This window comes from Acomys russatus, chromosome 19, assembly GCF_903995435.1.
Source record: "Acomys russatus chromosome 19, mAcoRus1.1, whole genome shotgun sequence".
Classification (NCBI taxonomy): Eukaryota; Metazoa; Chordata; class Mammalia; order Rodentia; family Muridae; genus Acomys; species Acomys russatus.
In genome coordinates, this window is record NC_067155.1 from 30,645,745 (window position 1) to 30,672,020 (window position 26,276).

Below are 26,276 nucleotides of genomic sequence, written 5' to 3' on the forward strand. Positions count from 1 at the left end.
TTACAACCTGTCATTCCCAACGTTTGCATCAGTATAGAAGGTTGGTGCCTCTGTAATTGGTGTTCTCTTTACAATATGTGGAAGATTCCAATTAGTTCTTTTTGTAAACTGTATGCATTTCCTTTTTAGGTGTTTGTTATTAATTTCTCCCAACTAGTTACTTTACTATAAACTCTTTGCCAATCTTCATTGATCACCCATAATGCCATAGTCTCAGCATTAGTAAGCAGCACTACAATATTAGCCAGGTCTGTTCCTGACAGTTGACACAGTCTTATTCTACCTTTTATAAATAATTCAGAAATTTTTCCATGTATGTCTTCAATTTTTACTTTGTTGGTATGCTAAGAAAATCCATTCCACAATTTTATCTTCCCTTTGCATAATGAGCCCCATAGGAGAAGGAGTTGAAGGCAAAATAACCAAAATACAATCACACTTAGGATCAATTCTATCCACATATGTATCTTATAGTCTTTGTTCTACCAGAATTAATTCTTTTTCTGCCTCAGCCATTAGACAACTTGGGCTCTTTAATTCTGAATCCCCTTGTAACATTTGAAACAAGTTAAGCTCATAAGTAGCTAGTCCAATTGCAGGCCACAGCCAGTTAATATCTCCCATTAATTTCTGAAAATCATTAAGAGTTTGCAAATGGTCTCCATGGATCTATACCTCTTGTGGTCGAATTTCTTGTTATTTTATAGACCAAATAACTAAGTGAATCTCCTCTTTGTATTTTTCATGGAGCAGTCTGTAACTCCCAGCATGGTAGAATTCTTTGTGTTTACTTAAACATTGTCTCTAAAGCATCTGCATCAGAATCAGCCAACAAAATATCATCCACATAATGGTAAATGGTAGATTGAGGAAATTGCCTATGGATTATTTCTAATGGTTGTCACACAGAGTATTGACATAAAGTTGGACTATTCAACATTGCTTGTGGAAGTGCCTTGCAATGGTATCTCTTCACTGGACAACTACTGTTCAGAGTAGGTGCTGAGAAAACAAACCTTTCCCTATCCTGCTCATGCACGAGTATTGTGAAAAAACAATCTTTTAAGTCAATTACTATTATAGGCCATGACATAGGTAACAAGTTAAAGGAATTCCGGGCTGTAAAGAACCCATTGGTTGAATTACTCTCTTCACTGCTCTTAAATCTATTACCATCCTCAACTTTCCTGATTTCTTTTTTTACAAAAAGCATAGGAGAATTCCATGGGCTGGTAGATTATTCAATATGGTGAGCCTCCAGCTGCTCTTGTACCAGTTGTGGAAGTGTCTGCAATATTTCTTTTGTTATTGGCCACTGCTCTTGCCACACAGGTCTGTTTGATATCCATTTTAGGGACAAAGTTGTTGGTACGTCATCAGTGGCTCTTTTTATAAACTTGGAAACTCAATACCTGTGAAGTTCTGTGTCTGGGTGATGGGCACAGCTTGTGATAGCTCTTGATTACTCATGTCAATACCTTCCCCAGAAGCAGCTACCATTTTACCCCTAATTTCATCGTTGTCTGTCTCTGTGATTGCAGGAATATTAATTTGAGTACCCCATTGTTATAAAAGATCCTTTCCCCCATAAAATTTGTGGGTATGCCAGCCTCATAGAGTCTCAGCTTCCCTGTTTGTCCCTCTGGTCCCACACACTTAATCCTCCATACACTTTGTCTTATTTGACATAATTAACCAATTCCTATAAATTGTGTGTTAACCTTCTGAAGTGGCCAATCTGGATTCCAAGACTTTTGAGAAAGGATCGTGATATCTGCTCCTGCGTCCACCAAACCTTCTATCTCGACACCATTCGTTCGTACCATTAATTTGGGTCTCTGACCATTAACCACTGTTTTACCAGAACACACACTTTCCAGTCCTCCCAAATGCACCTGATCTTTCTACTGGAGCGGCTTTGCCCTTGATGTAAGGAAGTAGTAACAGCTGAGGAATTCTATCCCCTACATTCATTTACATCTTCTTTGCATAAGCTATGGTTTTAATTTCTTCTTCAAAATCCCCATCTATAATCCCTGGATGGATGCACAATAAGACTTTGAGAAGTTCATCCACTTCTTCTCAAGATTATTCCTACTGTCCCTGAAGGTAAAGGACCATAAACACCAGTGTGTATTTTGTAACAGTCAACCCGGGGGGGTAGGGTAAGAGGTTTATCTTAGGCCACATCCAAAGCTGTTCTGTCTTCAGTAGCATGTATTAAGTCACAGATACCTAGTCTTCATCTTCTTGCGTGTTTGTTACCTCCTAGCTGACCAAAGAAAGACAGCTGAGGACGTGGGGGAGGGGGTGGCACCTTGAGCTGACAGGCCTCTCCTTTCATTTTCCAATGGCAAGAGATTACCTCATATGTTTCTCATGGATTGACAATTCCTAGACCAATGTTTTCCCTTCCCACAGCAGATAGAATACCCTGGAAGTCTTGGCATATCGTTGCCATCATGGACAGAAGCTCTTTGTTCTCTCTTCTATGAGTACCATTTTCTCGAGTTAGTGAACCTGTTATTTTGAGGTCTGGAACTTTGAACCTTATGATGTCTTTGTAAATGGCTAAATTTACCACAATTAAAGCACTGGTGTTTTGATATCTGAGACCTCTAGCTATAGCTTGTCCTATAATATTGGCTTAATGCTCCTGAGTGCCAATATTAGCTGTCTCTCTTATCCATTCATTTAATGTGGCTGCTCATGCTTTTAATGGTCTAATTGCTCTCTTACATTCAGATTTGCATTCTCATATGCCATGATCAGTTTCAATGCCTGCCTGGCCTCAGTATCTGGTATGGCTTCTATCTAGAGTTAAACCGAATCTCTGTTAAGAATTCTGTGAAGGCTTCTCCAGGGCTTTGAAATACCTTGTAAATGAAGTGGTTGTTTTAGCAGGCTCCTCAACCATGTCCCAAGCTCTTAAGGCTCCAACATGACATTGTTCGATTACTACATCTTCAGACGGGGTTTCTTCTCTTAAGTCAGCATAACGCCCTTCACCAAGCAGTTGATCTTTAACAACATTTATATCTCCCTTGTTATATTTTGTTGTTCTATTCTCATGGCTTCATTTCTCCACCACGATAACCACTTTAACTGTTGAGCAACTTCTAACACAGCTGACACCAATCCCTTCCAATCTTGGAGAATAAGTCTATGCTGCAATAGCCCAGTTATTTAATATTTGTTCAACCAAAGATGAATGCATTTCATACCATACAATAGACTCTTTAAAATGCTTTAAATCTAGCATTTCTGCTGTATGCTATACCATGTCATCATGAGCCTCACCACCATCATTAGCAGGGATATGTTGCACAAAGACCTGAAAAGCTGATGGTGTCTATGTAGCCCTACAGAATTCCTCTAATGGAACACTTGTCTCCAAAGCCTTTTTGGCCTGTCTGCTTTCCCATTTTTCTCTACCCCCTTCTGCTCGCTGGTGCTCTGAACATCTGGTGTGTGGGGTAGGGCCGAGCAGCAAGAGCAAAAGACTCCTGTTTTTAGTTATTACTAAATATTAACATTTTTCTTCATTTATCAATGGTGCTATTTGCTTCCCACATACTTCCATCTCTACCCGTAAACTGTCTTGTTGCACCGCCAACTCTGAAATCTTTTCCAGAATCAAAGAATTTAGTGACACTTCTGATTTTTGTATCTCATCAGTTTTTCTTACAAACATTTCAAAAATATAATACAGTAAAAAGACAAAGAAAAACAGATAATTCCCTCAAGGTACAAAGTAGGAGAGAACCTTGAAATAGCTGCAATTTTGCTGACACCCTTAAATAATATCTTTATACCTTCAAAACCTGTATCTTTCTCTATAGCATTAGAAGTTGTTACCCATTCTGCCCAAGCCATGTTGGGTGCCACCTGTAGGCTTTGTGTAGGCTCAATTTTTTTTATCAATTATATTTTATTGTGAACTTATTAAACAAGCCTACCTTGCTAACAACCCGACTAGCCCAAACTATCAGAAAAGGATAATAAAGAACACTACAATGAAACCTTAAGGATGTCAGACACTGGTGTACTCAGCAGGGTTTCAGCAAACCAGCAATTCCACCAGAGTTGCTGCTGGAACCTGGAGCAGCAGCTGGAACCTCAAGTCTCAGCTGGAGTCCAAAGCCTTGAGACTTTCCCTGGAGCAGTTCTCTTTAGGAGCCTCTTGAAGTGCAGGCATGAACAGCCAAAAACCAAGTCCCAACCAAAGACCTCCTCTCCTGTTTTGGAGATGTGTGTGTGTGTGTGTGTGTGTGTGTGTGTGTGTGTGTGTGTGTGTGTGTGTGTGTGTGTTCTCTCAGTCTGTTCAATGATGTTTTTCACTAAGCTCCCCCATGAAGTAGTTCGACTTCTAAGTGGAAAAACACCCAGCTTTCTCACATCTAAGTGGTAAACATCCTGCCATCTTCTCCATCCCACACTTGAGATCAAAAGAGAAATAGGTTTATCTCCCTTTCCGCTTTGAACTTTTTTTAAACTTACTTTATTTGGGGTTCTTTAATGCTTATATCGCCCTTCCAATGCACCTATCCTAGATAGGAGAGAAAAGAGGTTATTAGGAACAAAAGAAATAGACCCTTTTAGACTCAGTTCCTTAGAGCGATTCCACTGGTATAGTTGGCAGGATTCCAATAGACCAGTTAAACAGAAAACCAGCAATTCAGTGAAAGTGCCTGCAATTGCAGCCACTAGAACCAGGAGCAGCAGCCAGAGCCCAGAGAAACAGCCAGAACCCGGAGCCTCAAAGTGTTCCCTGAAACAATTTTCTCTAGAGTGATGAGCAGCCAAGACCAAAAAACCCTGCCTCTTGTTTTGGGTATGTATATATATTCTCAGAGTCCATACTAGAATGTTTGTCAGTTGGCAAAGACCATGCCTCCTCAATAGGTGGTTCTTCTTCCAGTAGACAAACATCTGTTCTCTCACAAGTCTGTTTTCAGCAGAAAAACACTGCACATCCTTACACAAGTCTGTTTCGTATGCCACACTTGAGATCAAAACAAAAACATGTTTACATCCACTACAGTTAAGAAGAGAGTAATAACTACTCAGTTCTCATGCTGTGAAATTCATTATTAAACAAATATAAAGACTCTCAATTATTTGTGAGATAGCCAGGTTAAGAGAAAAACAGAGAAACAAACAAGTTTTATCATATATATATATATATATATATATATATATATATATATATATATACTTAATTCTAACAATCTGCTAGTCTTAAATATTTTCCTTTGGTATGGATTAATGTATATTGACAGAAATTTAAGGTTGTTTTAATTATTATATCTTGATAGAAATTTAAGGTTGTTTTGACTATTGTATATTGATAGAAATTTAAGGCTGTTTTGTTTAACTGTTGTACATTGATAGAAATTTAAGCCTGTTTTGTACAACTATTGCTTATTGCTAGAAATTGAAAATTGTTTTGTTTGACTAGTGTTTGATATATTGTACATAAGCAGCTCATTTAAAATGTGATGTAAGGTTCTATTTTATGATTCTAATAATGTTATTTATTATTAACACATATAATCTAATGTGTTAATGTTAGAGAAAAAGATATGACATGGCATATGAAGTAGAAGCTTCTGATTTCTTTAAAGACTCAGTTGTGACAAGTGGTATTTTGCTGGAAGCCATCTTGTGCGAGGGGAATGGTTTTTGCAAGCTGCAAAAACATTCTCGTGTGGGCTCTGAGAATATAAACAGAAGCCCACAGAGAGTGAGGATGCTTTTGCATCACTACACCTTACAACAGTAGTTACATGGCTCCACAGAGAGAAAGGCTCCAGAGAACTTCTCCTGGTACCCCGGCTGAAAATGGCTACTTCTGATGACTCGCGCTGGTTCAGTGGAGTCCTGCTGCCTCTGTGAGATCATGCCACTGCTACTAATTAGTGTTGCTGTTCGTTGTTTCCTATTGGACTGGACTGCGGGTGTCCTGACGATGCAGAGTGTATTTGCCCCCAAGAAACTGTGTCTAAAAAGGTCCACATCCCCTACCCCTATTAACCTTTGTTCTCTCCTCACTCTGTTCGGGGGGTGGTGAGGAAGGTAGGAACATTTAAGAACTCTTAATAAAGCAAGTTTTTAAAAAATCTAAGCCTTTTGACCAACCTTTTAGTTGTTTCCAGATCATCATAGCGACCACCAAGACCAACCAGCACAGTGTACATAGCATGAAAGTAGAAGGGAAACTGCCTAGGTAGCAAAGGGGACAAACCAGAAGGGTAACTGGCACGCAAGATGAGGGGAGAGAGTGAGGGTGTTTGCACAAAGTGCTGTATATGCCAGCATGAAAATGCATTATGAAACCTAGAACAATGAATGCAGGCCAGAAAACAAAAGACCCAAACAGCTGGGCATGGTTGCCCACATCTAGAGACTTTGGCAGGCAGATATTTTTTTAATTTGAAGTCAGCCTGGTCTATATATTGAGCTCCAGGTCAGCCAGGGCAACACCGTAAGACCCTGTCTAAAAACAAAAAACAAAAAACAAACTTTTTTTTTAAGCTAAAAATAGGATCCAGCAAAATGGCTTGATCAGTAAAGGTGCTTACCACTAAGTCTGGGGACCTGAGTTCAATCCCAGAACCCATTAATAGGAAACTACTGAAAGGTGTCCTCCAACCTACACACACACACACACACACACACACACACACACACACACACACACACATTTTGCTTTTCCAGAAGACCCAAATTCACTTCCCAACACCCACAGGCAGCTCAGTTCACAGCCATCTATACCCCCCAGTTCCAAGGAATCCAATGCCTTCTTCTGCCATATGTGGGCACCAGGTATTCAGGTACACAGATAAACAATCATACAAAACACACACACACACACACACACACACACACACACACACACATAAAACAAACAAAGACCATGGGGATCTTAGTGAGTGAGTCATATGTAGATGTTACATGGCCTGAGAGTACAGAAATAATCTCCTTGGTACATAGCAATTTCCTCCCTCCAGGAAAGAGGAATGAGGTTCTCAACACTCAGAAAGTAAAGACACATCACAAGTCTGGGAAAGCTGGAAAACAGGATTCACCAGGGCTCCTCCGTTGGGGCTATCTAAAACATACTACGCTTGCCCCTCCAAGATCCTGGCTGCTTTTTTTAACATAATCCTCACCTATCCAAAATAACCTTGTGTAAACTTTGCCTCCCAAATCATCCCTGCTGGATAATAAAAGTTGCTGGCAGCCTATAGCTGGGCAGGAAGTGGAAGGCCGGACTTCCTGTTTGGGAGAAATGAACTCTATGGAGAGAAAAGAGGAAAGTTTTTCAAAAGGAAGCCTGGGCAGAGACGGACATGACTATGATCCTGGAAGGTACAGCTAGCCACATGACTGGGTGGGGCTAGGTGGATGGGTTAAATTAGATGAGCTAGTCAACAGTCTACCCAACTAAGACCTAAGCTTTGAAATATTAAAAAGGTTTTGGTGTCTGCTGCTACAGAGGGCTCCAAGGCTGCAGGTTTCTGGAGTCCTTCCCCCATACTGGGCTGTTACTTCTGGTGACACAGATGCCTCTGAGTTGTCCCTGATCCTATAAGTAACCCCAATAAAAATACAGTGGTTCACCACCAAGCTGTACTGAGTAGAATTGTTACTTTGGTCTGTCATAGATTCCTTATTTGGTGGGGGGCAGAGTCAAGTCAGGAAAAGCCTCACTGTGGAAATAATGATACAGAGAAAACAGCACTGCTGATAAAAAATGACTGTTCCACAGGGAGAACTCAATGATGCGTGCCTAAAGTTCCAGCTGTTTCAAGAGTTGAGTGAGACAAAAGGATGACTTGAGCCCAGGGATTCCAGGCCAGCCTGAGGAACATAGAACCTATCTCAAAAAAACAATAAAAAAATTAAATGGACTGGGGACGTGGCTCAGTCAATATAGTGCTTGCCTGGCGTGTATGAAGCTGTGGGTTCAAGCCCAACACCACATAAAACTTCACCTGGTGGCATTGCCTGGAATCACAGCACGTAGGAGGCAGAGGTGGGAGAATCAGAAGTTCCAGGGTATCCCTTGGCTAGTGAGTGTATGAGCATCCTGGGCTAAGTGAGGTCTCAAACGAAAAAAAAAAAAAAAAAAAAAAACAGCCTTTTTGTTATTGAAGAAGAAATCGTTGGCCTCACACACATGCTTAGCATGCTTTCCGTCGCTGTGCTACATCCTGATTCCCAAAAATTGTGTCAGTTAAAAATGAAAATTAAAGGGCTGGAGAGATGGCTCAGTGGTTAAGAGCACTGCCTGCTCTTCCAAAGGACCCAGGTTCAATTCCCAGCACCCACATGGCAGCTCACAACTGTCTGTAACTCCAAGATCTGACACCCTCACACCAACACACATAAATTTAAATTAAATATTTTAAAAAGTGAAAATTAAGAGGACTAAAGAGATGGCTCAGTGGTTAGGAGTACTTGCTGCTATTCCAAAGGACCTACATTTGATTCACGGTATCCACACAGGATGGCTCACAGCAGCTTGTCCAGCTCCGGAGGATCCAATGACTTCTGGCCTCTTCAAATGATGTACACACAAACAGAAGTAATTTTTTAAATTAAAAAATAAATAAATAAAAGTTGGGTGGTGGTAGAGCATGCCTTTAATCCTAGTACTTGGCAGACAAAACTCTGTGAGTTCAAGGCCAGACTGGGCTACAGAGCAAGTTCCAGGACAGTCAGGGCTTCATAGTGAGACCCTCTCTCTCAAAAAAAAGAAAAAAGAAAAAAAGAAATTAAAAAAATTTTTTTCAAAATAATTTCACTGCACTAACAGGCCAAAAGAGGCACCTGACACCCCACAGCTGTAGTTATAGGGGGCTGTGAGCCACCAGATGTGGGTGCTGAGAGGTGAACTCGGGTCCTCTGCAAGAACAGCAAACAATCTTAACTCCTGTCCCATCTGTTCAGGTGCTCCTCCCCTTCTGAGACATGGTTTTGTGTAACCTAAGCTGGCCTCCATCACTATGGAGCTGAGGATGACCTTGAACTTCTGTCTTCCTGCCTTCACCTGCCCTGTGCTGGTGACTACAGGTGTTTATCACCATATCTCTTTTACAAAAGTGCTGAGGATAAAACCCATGCTAGGTAGGCACTGTAAAAGTAACTTACTCTCCTGGCTTAATTATTGTCTGGGAGGCTTATTGCCTCCTTCTGCTTAGCTAGGCCTAGTCCTGGAAGCTTCTAGCCTCTGTACACTCTAACCTAGGCCTAAAATGGTTTCAGCCTCTGAGACTTACTGCTTAATAAAGTCACCCTTATTTGTTCTTTCTGAGCTCCAGGCTGGCTGGTTCAACTTAGGTGTTCTGGCTCAAACTCCTCTCTCACATGACTGACTCAATCTAGCTTCTCTCCCCGCATGCAATTGCTCTGTTTAGCCTCAAACTAACTTAGCAACCTGCTCTAATCTGGCTTCTTCTCACTCTGTTTCACTCCATCTTCACCTGCATTTTCTCTCTGTAACCCATCTCTCTGTTACTGTCCCGGTAAAACTGCCTCCTCTTTCAGTAAAACTGCCTCTTAAGGAGTTTTACTTACCTACTTCTTGTGAGAGTTGAGTGTATCCTATTGTGTCAAATCTTCTCTGATTCATCACCTTTTCTGCCACACACTTAGACGTCACTTCCAAACATGGGTGTTTCCTTCTACAGACTAATGTTACTTTTGTTAGAAATTAATGGCATGTACCACCACACCTGGACCTACGCTTTTCTTTACCTGATACTTTCTCTAACCAGGCTGGCCTTGAACACAGATCTGTTTGCCTCTCTAACTCCTGGATTAAAGGTTATGTATTCCAGCCAGATCACACAGACCTAGATCATCTTTGGGTGTGACCTCTTGCCAGCCAGATCACATAGACCTAGAAGGTCTCTGGATGTGAACTCTTGCCGGAATAACCACGTTCTAAATTAATACACCTCCACAAAGCACTCTACCAGCTGAGCTACATCCTCAGCAGCAGATTCATTTCATCTTGATGCTGTTCGACAGAAGCCAGCATACAAACTGGCTGTAGAAGTGTTGGACCCTAGAGTCCACTCGGGTAGGGGGGTCGTCGCGAGAGACCACTCGAGGACCACAGTGTTGATGCAAAAGCACAAGGTTTATTGCTGACGCGTCAGGGGACCTCAGCACTCACTCGGGAGGGAGGCGCCCCGAGTCACTGTTACAGGCTGCTCTTAAAAGCTAAAACCACAAAGGTTAGGAGGGGCTGCGTGCCCTATGTTAGGATTGGCCCTGGTGGTCGCTAAGGGTGCTTGTCTAAATGTTATTGGCTATTGCAGGGGTCGTTGGTCTTGGGAGCTATTCTTGGCAGGGAGGGGTATAAGGGAGTTTCCAGAGAGTTTCCAGATGGTACTTTTCTGAAAATCATTTACCTTAGTTGAAATTGTTTATCTCGGTTGGCCACCTTGATCTCAGAAACTGAAACTGACCTTCAATTCTTTCTGGGTCACTTTCCTAAGCTTGTCTGGGTTACGTTCCCAGGCTTAGGCTGAGAGAGAGAGAGCCTTACAGAAGAACAGAATTTTTTTTTTTTTAAACGGGGAAAGAAACACAGGAAGGTGGATGGAGTTTCATTCAGTTTTTATCACCTGAAGTTTTAGCAATAGTTTAGATTTTCGTAACAGCTTCAGAATTTTAACGGATGCAATACAGACAGAGGGAGAAAGAATATGTGTGAGCTCAGCACCATAACACACACCAGTAATCCCTGCACTCCGAAAGCTGAGGTAGGAAAATCCTGAGTTTGATGCCAGCCTAGGCCACACTGTGAGTTGGAGGCCAGCTTAGGCTGTGTTAAGACCCTATCCAAAAATAAATTTTTAAAAAATATTTAAGGAGCCGGGCGTGGTGGCGCACGCCTTTAATCCCAGCACTCGGGAGGCAGAGGCAGGCGGATCGCTGTGAGTTCGAGGCCAGCCTGATCTACAAAGCGAGTCCAGGACAGCCAAGACTACACAGAGAAACCCTGTCTCAAAAAACCAAAAAAAAAAAAAAAAAAAAAAAAAAATATTTAAGGGTCCATGTGAATGTCAACTGTTACTCCCATGATCAAATAGGGCCCTTGACTATATAACTGTTAAGATCTCAGACCTTAGAAATCCTGACATTCCCCATTCTGGATCCACTCCCCTCTGTTATCCCTCCTGTCTCCCTTCTTTCCTGAACCTTTTTGTAGTCTAGACCGGTCTAGAACTCATTCTGTGAGTCAGGCTGTCCTCCACTACTCAGCAGTCTCGGCAGAGGGGAACCACCAGCCCTGATGAACCTATGATGTCACCTTTCCTTCTATGACACATCTTTCCTTGCCCCACCCTGTCCAAGGTCCATCCCACATCCTAGAGTAATCCGTTCATTAAGTCTTGCCGGCTGTCAGTGATGGGCCATACATGGTCTTTACCCCCACTTATTAAGAGAATTTAGGGTCTGGCCAGGGTGGTGAATGGGGCGTCGAGGTGGGAGGGTCAAGGAGTTCAAAGCCACCGTCTGCTGTAGAGAAAAATTTGAGGTCATTCTGGTCTACAGACCTTGTCTCAAAACAAAAACAAAAACAAAGGGGGGGAGGAGGAAGTGGAGGAGGAAGAGGCAGCAAAGAATCATGGGTCCATTCATTCATTCTTCAAGCATTTACGAGCAGCTTCCATGTGCGCGGCTCTGGGCCTAAAGGAGAACACACACACACACACACACACACACACACACACACACACACACACACACACACACACACACACACTCGCTCTCCCGCCCCACCCCATCCCACCCCCGCCCCACCACCACCCGCCCCAAGGCAGATAGTGGGGTTGGGGCAGGTGGAGGATGCAATCAGAATTTTGAAGGCAGATTCACCTAACCGAAGTAGGACCAGACCTAACCACCCCCGCCCACCGCACAGACCCAGGCTCGGAAGATGCGCTTTCCAGATCTGTCCCTTCTAGTAACCGAGCCAGGAGCTCGGCCCTTGTCTGACTCCGCTTATTCTGGCACTGGGACTCGCCTCCTCCATTAGCTCCTCCTCCATTTCATTCAGGCCCTGGCCTCGAGTCCCATCACCCGGGACTCCCACCTCATTCCCAGTCTGAAGCCTCCATTGGTCAAATGCCATAAGAGCCCGCCTCCCACCGGGATCACTGGCTGCTTAGAAGTCAATCTTCTTCATAGCACACCCCCTCCCATCTCAACTGTTGCCAAGGCTGAGGTTTGAGGAGCAGATAATGGACATCTCAGGATCTCTCGTGATTGGGTCGAAATCCCGGCTCTGGGCGGGGCTTAGTGCCTTAGCTAAGGGTTGCTCAAGGCCGTAGCTTTCCTACAGAGTCACATCTAGCCCACTACTATTGGTAGTTTAGGTGTCGATCAATACTACTCCTTATTTGATAGGACAAATTATGTGTCTATCACAAATTCTCTCATTTCAATTCGCCTCTCTCCTCACAGAACCCTAGCCAGGGCCCCGCCTCACAAGATGGAAGGGATTGGTCAGTTCTCCTGTCACTCTTCTCTAGTGGGTGGAGCCAAGGACCTAAAGGGGCGGTGAATTGGTTGACCGGGCTTCGGGGGGGCGGGGCAGCGGCTCCTGTCAGCGGGTGAAATGGCAGCGGCAGAGCCGGTGACGGCCGCGGTCCCCGGGGGTGGCTGAGTGAGAGGGGCCGGGCCGCCAGGTTTGCGGGACCCCAGGGCAAACGCGACCGCGGGCGGGGCATCGGCGACGCAGTGCAGGGACCGCGAAGCTCGGCGCGGCGATGGCGGCGCTCTTGGTGCAGGTAGGGCGGCCCCGGGCCGGGCCTCTTCTCCTAGGGGCGTCAGTGATGCGGGGCCCGCGGGGAAGCCGAGCCAGGAGCGTGACCTGGGGTCGCCTCGCCTCCAGAACCCGCTCTGGGAGTCTTGACATTCCCAGCTCTGGGCCCTGGAACTCCGGCCTCCGCCCACCCTCATTCGCGATGTCTCCCCCAGGATCCACCCCCCCCCTCAGGGCTTCTAGGACCCCACGTCTCTTCCTCACGATGCCCCCACACACACACAGGCTCAGAAGCCCTGCTTATCTTTCTCAGGACCCCTCTCTAAGAACCTGTCCAGGGCTTGCTTCCCCATCCCCCAATCTGCAGACCTGCCTTACTCCCCCCAACCCCCCATGACCATTCCCCTCCAGTCCACAAGCCTGGCCCCAGGACCCCTCCCATCTACACATGCCTTGCCTTTACGTCCCCCTAAACCTGTCACTTGGGTTCTTGCCTTCTGTGTCTGGCCTGCATCCAAGATGCGAGCCCTGTACTCTTTCCTTCTGACTCCTTCTCCCTCGCATCTTAAATGGGAAGATTCCCAACTGAATCCACAGACATCAGCTCAGCTCAGCTTGCTTGCTTGCTTGCTTGGCACTCCTCCTGTTCAAGGGCACCACGGAGGGGGGGGGGGAAGAAAAATCACTTCTAGTTTGTGAGAGGACCACATGCACTGTTGCTGATCTTGACCCATCTAGATCCCAGCTTCCTGAATAAATGAACGCTCAGGACTTCAAAAGATAATGCTGGATCCCATCCCCTCCCCCCATAGACACACCCTCCCAATTCTTCTTACTGAGACAGAGGGGCGGGGAGGGAAGGAGGGAGGGAGATAGATCACTTACAGAAACCTAGGGGCAGAACACAGACCCAGTGCCATGAGTGCTTCCCTGCCCCACCCACCTACCCCCCTCTCTCTCACAAACACACACACTGCCGAGAACTTCTACACACCTCCTTGAACCCCAGCAGCCCAGCTTCCTCAACGGGCCTCATAACTCAGACAACAAACAGAAGATTGTGAGGTGGCAGCCCTGTCCCCAGCAGCTAGCCTGTCTCTTCCACCCCATTCTCTTTGAGGTGGGACCACACTGGGACTCCAGAGGGTGTCAGGGCCTAGAATCTACCAATTGCACATCTCTTCCCCTTCTCTGTCTCTCCCTGCCTTGCCCTTCCTAATAGGAAGGACGTTCTTTCCTACACCAGTGTCCCAAAAGGAACCAGTGCCCATTCCCAAATCAGTATCACTACACACACACACACACACACACACACACACACACACACACACACACATATCCCATGGGGAGTGAGACGTTCCAGCTGCTCCTGGCCCCAATCCTAAAGTCTGACCAGACTGGTAGGACCAGCATCCCTGAGCCTATGGGAACTGCTGGCATCAGAGAGATGATAGAGTCTGCGCTGCCATCCAAGGTGCCCATCAAGGTCAGCTTCTGACAGCCCTGTGAGTTCTGTCCCCCACCACCAGTGTTTGGTCAACACAAAATGACTTCGTCTTCCTAGCATTTGGTATCTGCTCAGACTGGGTCAGACCTGCCAAAAGCAAACACCTCTTTGTTTAAGGAATATTTTCAGACCGGGGAAGTATGTTCTGAAGAGAGCTGGGGGAAGGTGAAAGGAGGAAGTGCTCTGCTTGACATATACCCTCCCGCATGCACCATCCCCAGCCAGTCTGCCATTGAGTCAAACTCCCCTCATCCCTGGCTCTTTCATGGTTGTATTGTATTGGTTCTTCCCACTTATTCTGCCCACAGCGCCCATCCTGGGGTCCCACCTGTGGGTTTCCTCTGGGCTCCTGCGGTTGACTGTGGTGGTTTGGAAGGGATCGCAGGTGGCTTGGCCCTGGCACAGAGCTGAGGCAACACAGAGTTGAAAGAAGAGATGATCACAAAACTGGCTGTAGTTTGTAGGACTACAGGGTGTGAGGAGAATCCAGAAAAGCCAGCCCCAACCAAGCATTTAGTATGCCTTCAAAGGCCCTGATAAAAAGCGTAAGCTTCTTTGTAGAGTATTTATAAACAAACTCTGGACCAATTTGAAAGGGAAACTCATCTTGGCCCAGCGCCTCAACTTCTCCATCTGGAAAATAGGGGGAGGGGCAGGGGATAAGCCCTTAGAATAGTAGTACTCTGCTACAAGAGAGGCAGTGAGATTAGGGTGTGGCCTTGTGTGTTTCCTGGGAGCAGTATAAAAGATAACAGTGTGTTTGAGGGGAACAGGCCCCACACACACCTATCAAAGTTTGTAGGATCACTGTCCCTGATGATCCCTGACCTCACTGGATGGTATCTGAAGGACTTAGCCATCTTGCAGGAAGCTGGCTTGAATCAGGGCTGATAGAATGAAGAAAAAGATGGTCTCTTGTGTGGGACTTGTAGTCATGCAGGGGTCTCCAGGTAGGACTAGGGACATGGGAACTACTGGTCAGACATCTTGATGACCCACACAGACTCCCTGGACATGAGGTAGAACTTTGTCACATCTATTTGAAAGCAAGAGTGCATGAAGACTTGAAGGTCATGTGGCCCAAAGGAAACTGCAAGACCTCCTCCCACTCCCCAGGGGACTTTGAACAGATGTACACAATAGGGTAGAAAGGTCCCTGGCATACACTGAATTCTATAGAAAGTACCAGAAGGCTTCAAGGTTTTGAGTGGATGCAACACAGCTCTGCTAGAGCCTGAGGATATGGATCCATTGTCTTTTGTGTCTGTGCTTTGATAGGTACTGGTAGATCAGAAACATGTCTCAAGTTCCTCTTGTAGAATGTAATGTCACTGTTTATGGGTGATGACCCACTGTTCCCCAGGCGATTGACTTAGATATCCTGTATGTAAAGCCTGCACACCCAGTTTGGGGAGAGGGGAAGAGTTGGACCCAGAAGCACACACTGACTGAGCTCATGCCTTGTTCGCTGTGCCAAGCACCATTTGCACATCATCTTAGTTAGTCCTCTGAGTAACCCTAAGGAGCCAGTGTTCTAGTGTGTGCCTTTGTCATCACCCCCTGCTGCTGCAGTAGGGATGCAGGACACAGAATTATGTACACTGTGCTGCTGTAAGAGCCCTGAGAAAGGACCCACACAGCCCTAGGACATCCAGGAAGGTGTGGCAGGGGTGACTTGTGGATGCAGTCACCAGGCAGGCATGGCAGGTTAGGGTGTTCCAGAAGTACTGGACCAGGGACCAGGAGCTGGGAACCAGCATGGTTCCTTCAAGGGATGCGTGAGTTCTTCTGAGGCTAAGTGGGTGGGCTTCACCCTTCAGGCCAGAGTGTAGCAAGTGTGATCCATATGACAGTACACACCATCAGGCACTCACGGGCAGAAAGGGATCTGAAATTGGGAAAATTGGGGAAAGGTACAAACCATACCATCTCCAGGAAAGCCAGAGCCAAGCAGGAGAAGGAAGGAGGTTCTTTCGAGATAGACAGCAGGTCCCCATGTCTAACCCTAGTTGGAGAAGACGCCCATCCCTCTGAGGGACCTTTCCAATGCCCTCTTGGCATAATTTCCCTCCACTTTACTGTCAGTTCTCAGAACGTATCAGTGTGCTTGTGAAATCTTTGTAGGTGGCATGGTAGGTGTATGTGGGTATTCACATATGTGTAAACATACATGTGTATGCATGTACATGTGAAGTCCAGGAGTTAGCCTTGCGTGTAATTCCCTGGGATCTGTTTATACCCTAGATTTTTGCTGAGGTTTGGTTTTTTTGCCTGTTTTATTTGGTGTCTGGGTGTTTTGCCTGCATGTGTACAAACTCTGTTACAGACAGTTGAAAGCTGTAAGTTGTAAGTGGGTACTTCTAGTGTCACCTCCTTAGTATAGATGACAGACTCCCCTGAGGAGTCCGTGGTGTTTTGCCTGCATGTGTATATAAGCACACACGCACACATGGTGTCCATGGAGTCCAGACCCTGGAAAACTGAGTCACAGACACTTGTAAGCTTCCATTTGGGTCCTGGGAATCAAGCCCCGTTCTCTGCAAGAGCGGGCAGTGCTCTTAACCACTGAGCCACCCTCCAGACTTTGTCCACCTTTTTTTTTTTAAAGGTCTCAGCTGGGTGGTAGTGGTGCATGCATTTAATCCCAGCACTTAGGAGGCAGAGGCAGGAGAATCTTTGTGCGTTCAAGACCAGCCTGCTATACAGAACTAGTTCTAAGACAGCCAGGCTACATACAGAAACCCTATCTTGAAAACAAACAAACAAAGATAGATTTTTTTAAAAAATAAAGAGAAATGGGTCTTTCACTGGGCTCTAGGGACCCTCCTGTTTCTGTTCCCCGGGCACTGATGTTACTAGCACATGCCACCATGCTTGTCTTTTACATGGATGCTAGGGCTGAAACTCAGGCCCTGGTGCTTGCATGGAAAATGATGGACTATCTCCCTGGCCCTATAAAATAGGGATGGTATTTTATACCATACACACACACACACACACACACACACACACACACACACACACACACACAGAGTGTACTTGTATGTTCTGCACATGGGCACAGTGTCTGTGCAGGTGCACTCGTGTGCATGTGCATGTGGAGGGCAGAGACTGACATTGAGCGTCTTCCTCTGTTGCGCTCCACTTTGATCCAAGACAGCATCTCTTGCTGAACACGAAGCTCTCCAGTTTGTCTAGCGAGCCAGCTTGCTGAGGGATCCCGTCTCTGTCTCCCAGGTGCTTGAATTACAGATGGCCACCATCCCTTCTCTTTTTATTTTTAATTATTTGTTTATATGTGTCCCTGTTTGGCCTCCATGTGTGTCTATGCATCATATGTAATGCCCACAGGTTAAATAGGGCATCACCTCCTATGAAAATAGATGTACAGACAGTTGTGAGTGCCAGTGTGGGTGCTGAGACCTGAACTCGGGTCCTCTGCGAGAACAGCCAGTGCTCTAAACCACTGACCCATCTCTCCATCCCCTCCTGATCATCTGTGACCTGGGCTCTGTGAGTCCAAACACTGCTTGTACAGCAAACTCTGTATCTCCAGAGCCATCTCCGCAGAACCCCCAGGAAATCATTTCACTGATGCCTATCTCCCACAGTTGTGTGAGCAGTCCCATGAGAGGAGGATGCCTGTCAGTGTTCCTCACAGGAGAATCCCAGATTCATATAGCAGTTTCTCAGCAAAGTGTGTTTGGTTTTTACCAGCGAATGGGCTTCCCTCCCTCAGCCATTCCTGGAACAGAGAGGTCAGATCTGTCTGCCTTGGTTAAAAGTAATGCTGAAGGGAAGGCCAATCTGCCTCATCTGTACCCACCATCCAGCTTGAGGAGCCCAGGAAGCTGGCACAGATGACAAATACATCTTCAGCTGTGCACCTGCCACAGGAAGCCCTTGTAAGGGGCTTTGATGTTCCTCCCCTGTCATTTTCAAGGACATTAAATAGAGAAAATGAAGAAAGTTGCCCTTAAGTGAACCTGTTACATTGGCAGAAAATAAGCTGGTAAGGCTACAGAACATAAACTGATTTTTTCAGGTCAGATGAGAATCTGCAGTCATACTGAAGGTATGTTGCTGCTACTGCTGTTGCTATTACTAATAACAGTGATTATAGTTTTACAGTGTTTAATCATTAAAGTGTGTCACCATATAAGGGCAATTTGCACTGAACTATGGGGACCACACAGTGGCCTTGACAGCCCCTACCCTCAAGGAACTACCTATCCAGCAGGGAATAAATATAAGCCACTGCTGGTCCTAAACACAGGACAAAAAAAGGAGAGGTAATAATACAGAGTGGGGGAGGGGAGTAGGGGAAGACAGGAGGGAGGGAGAGAAAGAAAGTGTATGTGTTGGTCAGTTACAATCCTTAGCCCTGATTACAAATTGAAATGTCATGGTGCCCTGCATCACAAAAGGAGTATAGGAAGGATTTAAATTCATATTTCCAGCCCTAAGATTTCAGATATAAGCCAAAAGATCTAGAATAACTATCCACACTCCAAGAATATGGAAACTTGCAGAACAATTTGAACAATGGCTAAAACTGACAGGATATGTACTACATTTGGTAGAGTGCTTGCTTAGCATTCACAAAACCCTGAGTTCTATCCCCAGCACTAGAAAAAACTAGGTTTAATGGATGTTCTCATTTCATTTCTGTTGCTGGAATAAAGTACCTTGGGTAGAAGTTTGAAAGATGGCTCAGTAGTTAGGGTATCTGCTGCTCTGCACAGGAACCAAGTTCATTTCACAACACCCATGTTGGCGGGGGCTCACAATTGCTGGGTTACTCCAGCTCTGGGGATCTGATGCCTTCTGGCCTCTAGGGATACCTGCATTCACATACATTCAGCCACAAAGAGACACAGCTACACATCATTAAAAATAAAATGAATTTCACTGAGCATGGTAGCATATGCCTTTAATCCCAGCACTTTAAAACCCTAAATAAATAAAATGGTTTTTTGTTGTTTTTCAAGACAGGGTTTCTCTACTCTGGAACTCTGGAGCTGCCCTGCCCATTCTGGAATTCACTCTATAGACCAGGCTGGCCTTGAACGCAGAGATTAGCATGCCTCTGCCTCCCAAGGGCTGAAATTAAAGGCGTGTGCCACCACACCTTTAATGGTTAAGAATTTTAACCACTGATCCATCCTTCTAACACACATACCTGGTTTTATGTGATGCTCAGGGTGGAATCCAAGGTTTTATATATGGTAGGCAAGCATGCTGCCAGCTGAACCATATCTCTGGACCATAATATATAAACTTGTATATACATATATATTAATAAATACAATATGAATATGTAATAAGTATATTTTATATGTGTTTACTATATTTTAAAACTACACATATTGTTTTTAAATTAAAACTTAGAAATGGGGGGCTGGAGAGATGGCTCAGAGGTTAAGCGCACTGGCTGCTCTTCCAAAGGTCCTGAGTCCAATTCCCAGCAACCATATGGTGGCTCACAACCATCTATAGTGAGATCTGGTGCCCTCTTCTGGGTATCAGGCACACATGCAAGTGGAACATTGGATAAAACATGGATAAAAAATAAATCTTTTTTTTAAATGTAGGAAGGGCAGAAGCAGAGACTCTAGAGAGAGAAAACCAAGTTCAAATCTTCCTATGACAGAATTGGAGCAGCAACCAGTACCAACCTCTCTCACTTCAGTGTGGCACTTCCTACATGGCATATCTGACTTTTGCTTTTCTAACTACCCTTGTACACATCTTTTTGTTTTTAATATTTTGTCTACAATGCATGAAGTCCTTGACTTGATCACAAGTACCACAAATAAAAGTATATTAATACATATTTATGTATATAATTTATTTTTATAATTTGAGTTTTTTATTTTCTTGAGGCAGGATCTTTTGTTGCCCAGGATGGATTTGGATTCATTATATGACCAAGAATAGCCTTATTATGTTTTTAATTTATTTATCTATTTGTTTTGTGTTCAAGTGTGTATATGTACGCAAGAGCAGTACATGTTGCTAACTACTGAGCCATCTCTCCAGTCCCCAAAGGTTTGTATTATTTTTTATTCGTGTGTGTGTATGTGTGTGTGTGTGTGTGTGTGTGTGTGTTTGAATTTGTGTACATGTGCTTGTGGACACCTGAAGAGGCCAGAAGGGGACATTATGTCCCACAGAGCTGGAGGCGCATGCTTGTCGACAACTGACTAACCTGGGTACTAGAAACCTAACTCGAGTCCTCTGGAAGAGCAGCAAGAGCTCTTAACTGCTGAGCAATCTTTCCAGCCCAACACCCTAAGTTTCAATACACTTTTTTTGTTGTTTATTGGATCAATGTATGTTTGTGCCTGTATATCATGTATGTATTTAGGCATGCAGGTGCATACCACTTGGTGCATGTGGAAGTCAAAGGGCAGCCTCCAGCAGCTGACTACACCTTCCATCTTGTTTGAGACATGGTCTCTTGCTGTTAGGGTGGCTGGACCTGAGCACTGCTGTGGATTCTCATGCCTCCACCTCCTGTCTTGCCTTTGGAATGCTGGGATTACAGACATGCACCACTTGCCCAGATGCACAAGGGTTCTGGGGACTCTTTACCCATTGATCCATCTCCCCATGTTTTTTATTTACTTTTTATGTACATGTATGTCTATGTAAGAGTGTCAGATCTTGGAGTTACAGTTATGAGCTGTCATGTGGGTGCTGGGATTTGAACCTTGGTCCTCTGAAAGTTCAGTCAGTGCCCTTAACCACTGAGCCATCTCTCCAGTCCTATAATCCCCATTTTCTGTCCCTATGATATCCGTTATCACATCTCCTCCAGCTTCTATGGGCTATGGCACTTCCTTGCAATGCCATTGTTGTTGACGACCTTGACAGGCAAGAGGCCTGGTTGATATGTCATGCACTGTCTCTTCATCAGGACCTGCCTGCTGTTCTTCTCAGGGTTAGAGTAGGACAATGACTCCATTGGGGAAAAACCACCGAATTGAAGCACCCTTCCCTATCACCTCCCGTCAAGACCATGTGATATCCTTATGAGGTTACTGTTGCTGCTGACCCTGATCACGTAGCTGAACCACATGGGAATGTTTGTCTTCATTCACTCAACAGATGTTTACTGAGCACCCGCCAAATGCCAATTGTACATTAAGGGCTTAGAGCAGAAAATTAAGATACCGCTTCTTCCTTGAATGTTGACAAATTTATAAGGCAGGCAGGGACCGAAGGCATTGCCATAGAATGTGTGTTGGAGGCTAGGGAGACAGCTCAGTAATTAAGGCATATGTCATGTGTGTGCTCTGGAGGTCAGATCCCTGGGACCCACCTAATGCCTGATGGGTATTGGGGCCCACCTGCAACCCCAGCTGTCTAGCTAAGCTGGCAATGTAGATAAACTCCTGGTCCAAGTGAGAGTTCCTGCCTCCACCTCCAATGTGAGCAATTGAGAAAGATACATGACACAGGACATCAACCTCTGTCTGCTCTCTGCGTGAATCCTAGTGCATATGATGCATCCCCTCACACCCACGCGTGTATGTGCGCGCACGCACACACACATTCATATATGTGGGGGCGGGGAAGCATGTATTTGGGGCTAGGGTATAGGAATATTTTCCGGAAAAAAATCAAGATGATAAAACAAGGTTGACAGAAAGAGTTCATTGGTGGGCCTAGAGATGGTTCCATGGTTAAGAGCATTTGTTGCTATTTCAGAGTTCAGTTCCCAGCACTCACATGATGGCACACAACCCTCCTTAACCCTAGTTCTAGAGAATACACGGTCCTCTTCTAACATCCAAGGGCACCAGGCGCACATACAGTGCAGGCCAGACACTCACACACATAAAATGAACCTAAGGAATAAAAACACAGTGTTAAAAGCTGGGGGAATGGCTCAGTAGGTAAAAGCACTTACCAGCCAACCTGACAGCCTTACTTCAATCCCAAGGATGCTCAATCCCAGGCATGCTCATGATGGGAGCACAGAACTGACTCTCACAAATGCTCCTCAGACCTCCACAAAAGTGCCGTGGCACACACACATACACACACGTGCCCATGCATACGCACACCACTAATTAATTAATTGATTTTTTTAAAGATTTATTTATTATTATGTATACAGTGCTCTGCCTGCATGTACACCTTCAGGCCAGAAGAGGGCATCAGATCACATTATAGATGGTTGGGAGCCACCATATGGTTCCTGGGACTTGAACTCAGAACCTGTGAAAAAGAAGTCATTGCTCTTAACCTCTGAGCCAACCTTCCAGCCTTAATTAGTTGTTTTAATTGAAAAGAAAAAATTGAATTCTCATCCAGAACCAGGACATTAGGTTAACTGGCAGAATGCTCACCCAGAACACTCCAGGCCCTCCCCTCTGTTCTGTCATCAGCACCACACAAGACTGAGCATGGTGATGATGCCTGTAAAGAAAGCACAAAGAGGGCCGGGCATGGTGGCGCACACCTTTAATCCCAGCACTCAGGAGGCACAGGCAGGCGGATCGCTGTGAGTTCGAGGCCAGCCTGGTCTACAAAGCGAGTCCAGGACACTCAGAGCTGTTACACAGAGAAACCCGGTCTGGAAAAAACAAAAACAAAAAACAAACCAAAAAATAAAAAAGAAAAGAAAACACAAAGAATAGAGAGGGAAGGGAGACAAGTGTGCTTGACTCAACTGCACATAGCAGACCAGAGGGGATTTTCTAGAATCGCACCCTAGCCTGCAGGCCCAGAAAGAGAAGGCTCTGATTACCGCAGAATTGTTCTACTTCCCGTGGTGTTCCAACTAGTCCCAGCCCTCACCCAACTTTTTTTTCTCAGTACTGGGATTTTTTTTTTTTTTTCTTTTTCAGTATAGGGCCTCATGCATGCTAGACAAATATTCTGCCACAGAGCTACATTCCCACTTCTTTTATTTTTATTTCTTTTGATTTCAGGACAAGGCATCATGTTTTCTAGGTTGACCTGGAACTCATTGTGTAGCCAATAGCAATCTTGAATTTGTATTCCTCCTGCCTCAGACACCCACGTGCTATGACAGTAGACATGGGCCATCATGCATGGTTTCCCAACCGATTATATTTTTTTTATCTTTATTTATGTTTGCTTGTTTGTTTCTTTATTTATTAGAAAGGGTCTCACTACGTTATCTTCAACTCACTCTCCAGCCCAGTCTGGCCTTGAACTTGTGGTTTTCCTATATTAGCCTCCTGAGTAGCTGTGATTACAGGCCTCGTGGCCACCAGGCCCTGCCCTGTCTTTTGTGCCATAAGTCCTTTGCAGCCTTCCTTATTCTTCATCTTCTTTGATTGAAGTATAATTCATATAACATAAAAGTCATCCACCTAAAGTCTGCCACATGTACAGTGTCATACTTCCATCACCGTTAATGCTAGACACTCCCTATCCTCTTAGGCAATCATTCTACTTTCTCTTCTGCCTTTGTCCCTGGAAAGCACTACTCCACTTCTTGACACTGTAGATCCATCTAACCTGCATATCTAAGTGGAAACATAACAACTAGATTTTCTCACTGGACATAAAGTCTGTAAGGCTCACCCATGTTATAGTACGTGTCAGTGCATCATTCCTTTTCATGGCCGAGTAATATTCCAGTATGTGTTTTTATCGATGCATTCATCTATTAATGGACATCTGCATCATTTGTACTTTGTTGCTAAGTGAGCAGTGCTTCTGTGAACTCTAAAATGCACACTTGTATGTGTAGATGCTTCCGCTGTCTTGGATAGACCTCTCGTGGGAAACTGCTGGATCCTACTGTAAGCCTTTACTTTGAGACACTTTTTGGCTGTTTTCGAATTCTGAGAATTTGGCTGTATTGTAGACATTTTGGGCAACTGTTTCTTACCAGGAAGATCAAGAGTCACTCCTGCCTTAGTGTGAGGGGTCACCAAGTCTTGTGAATGAGCTTAGGAATGATGGAGCTATTGAAGGCCGCTTGCAATAATGGCCAGCCCGCAAGAGATGGGCGTTTCATCTATATTGGCCTGTTGAAACACAGGAAGCAGGGCTGGAGAGGTGACTCCATGGCTGAGGGCACTGGCTGCTCTTGCACAGGACTCAGGTTCAGTTCCCAGCACCCACAGGGCAGCTCACAGCCATTTCAACTCCAACTCCAAAACATCCAGTGGCTTCCGGCCTCCAAGAGCACCAGGCACACATGTGCCTTACTTATATACAAGCAGTAAACAGTAAACAGTCATAAACAGAAAATAAATATTTTTGTTTGGTTTTTTTCAAGACAGAGTTTCTCTGTGTAGCCTTTGATGTACTGGACTCACTTTGTAGACCAGGCTGGCCTCGAACTCACAGAGATCTGGCTGCCTCTGCCTCCCGAATGCTGGGATTACAGGCATGCACCACTACACCCAGCCTCAGAAAATAAATATTTAAAAATAAATTTGAAATAAACCCTAAGAGTGCACTGGGGATATATCTCGGTCTAGAATGGGCACAACTGTGGATTTTATCCCTACATAAACAGGCAAGATTGCAGAGGCCTGTTATCACAGCATTTAGGAAATGGAGGGTGATCAGTTGAAATGCATCCTTGGCTACTTGGTGAGCCTGAAACCAATTTAAGCTACAAGAGACCCTGCACAGTTATGGAGGGAGACGTGACCCACAGGTGACCAAGATGCCCTGGCCAGAGAGGCAGGAAGAGAAGCAGGAAGCTTTTCTCATTAACTAGAGAGGGGAGGGCTTCAAGAAAAAGAAAGGATGGCCAGCAGTGCCCAAACGTCAGAGAGGGCGAAGGAAAAGGAGCTCAGAGCCACTTCACAACTGAGCTTTTATACCTCATGATCTTTGCCCATCAGCACCATCTTTGCCCAGCCTTCAGCTCAGACTCTGCTTCAGAAGCCATGAGCCAGACATATGTGGTGGCTCACGCCTGGGAATCCCAGCCCTCAGGAGGCTGAAGGAGGCTCACAAGCTTGGGGCCAACCTGCACTTCTGTCCTACTTACTTTTCTGTTGTTGTGATGCACTCTCCTGACAAAAACACCTTCAGGAGAAAGGGGTTCTTTTGACTCACAGTTTCATGTCACTCCATCATGTCAGGATAGTCACCTCAGCAGAAATTGTGAGAACACACTCACCGAACTAAAGTGGAGAAGGATAGGCTCTAGTGCTTGCCTCACTTTCTTTTGGAATAGTGTCACCCACCGTGGGTCTTCCCACCTCCATTAAAGTAATCAAGAGATTCCTACCAGCCAAGCCACAGGCTCATAAAGCTGAGGAGTGCAAGTATGAATATCAATGAACTTCAAAAGAATACATGTGCTGGGGCTGGAGAGATGGCTCAGAGGTTAAGAGCACTGGTTGATCTTCCAAAGGTCCTGAGTTCAATTCCCAGCAGCCACATGGTGGCTCACAACCATGTATGATGAGATCTAGTGTCCTGGTGTAAATGCAGGCAAAACACTGTATAGTTAATAAATAAATAAATAAATCTTTTTTAAAAAAAAAGAATACATGTGAGTGACAAGTAGCCTGTGTGTACTCAGTATGTCTGAGTGTGAAGACTCAGTACATTTGAACCCCAAAAGTATAAATCTGAGTATGTTTGTGTGTGTGTGTGTGTTGTATATGTGTGTCAATATGTATGAACGTATGTGCGTGTGTGTGTGTGTGTGTGTGTGTGTGAGAGAGAGAGAGAGACTGTATGTGCATGAGTGTGTGTGTGTGTGTGAATATGTGCATATCAGAGAGTGTGTGTCTGTATGTGAAAGTCTGCCTGAGGCTGGATCATCTTTGCTTATCAGGTACTAGGTAGTCCCAGGCTACCTCATTATCCATAGCTGCTCTCGCCCTGAGCTCTCAATGCTCCCCAAATGCAGCAGTAGTTCTGGAGCCCTCGCCCTGCCTCCACTGTCCATGTTCTCCCAGTTCTGGAGGCTGGCCCTGCCTAGAAAGATCATTCTGCCTTAGCTCTTTGTGGCCACAGCCT

General features: G+C 45.1%; 2 protein-coding genes across 4 annotated transcripts in view; one reads left to right on the top strand and one right to left on the bottom strand.

Annotated features, from left to right (window-relative positions):
* The window catches only part of LOC127203988 (zinc finger protein 721-like), a 1,570,727-nt gene that overhangs the window by 428,539 nt on the left and 1,115,912 nt on the right, over nt 1-26,276 (bottom strand).
* Evi5l (ecotropic viral integration site 5 like) overlaps nt 12,617-26,276 on the top strand; it is a 38,518-nt gene continuing 24,858 nt past the window's right edge. For 2 of the 3 annotated variants that reach the window (XM_051162941.1, XM_051162942.1), the window contains exon 1: nt 12,662-12,815. The gene's annotated coding sequence lies outside the window, so the exon portion shown is untranslated. Of the gene's footprint in view, nt 12,816-26,276 lie in introns of all 3 variants that reach the window. The other variant, XM_051162943.1, reaches the window with a different exon arrangement.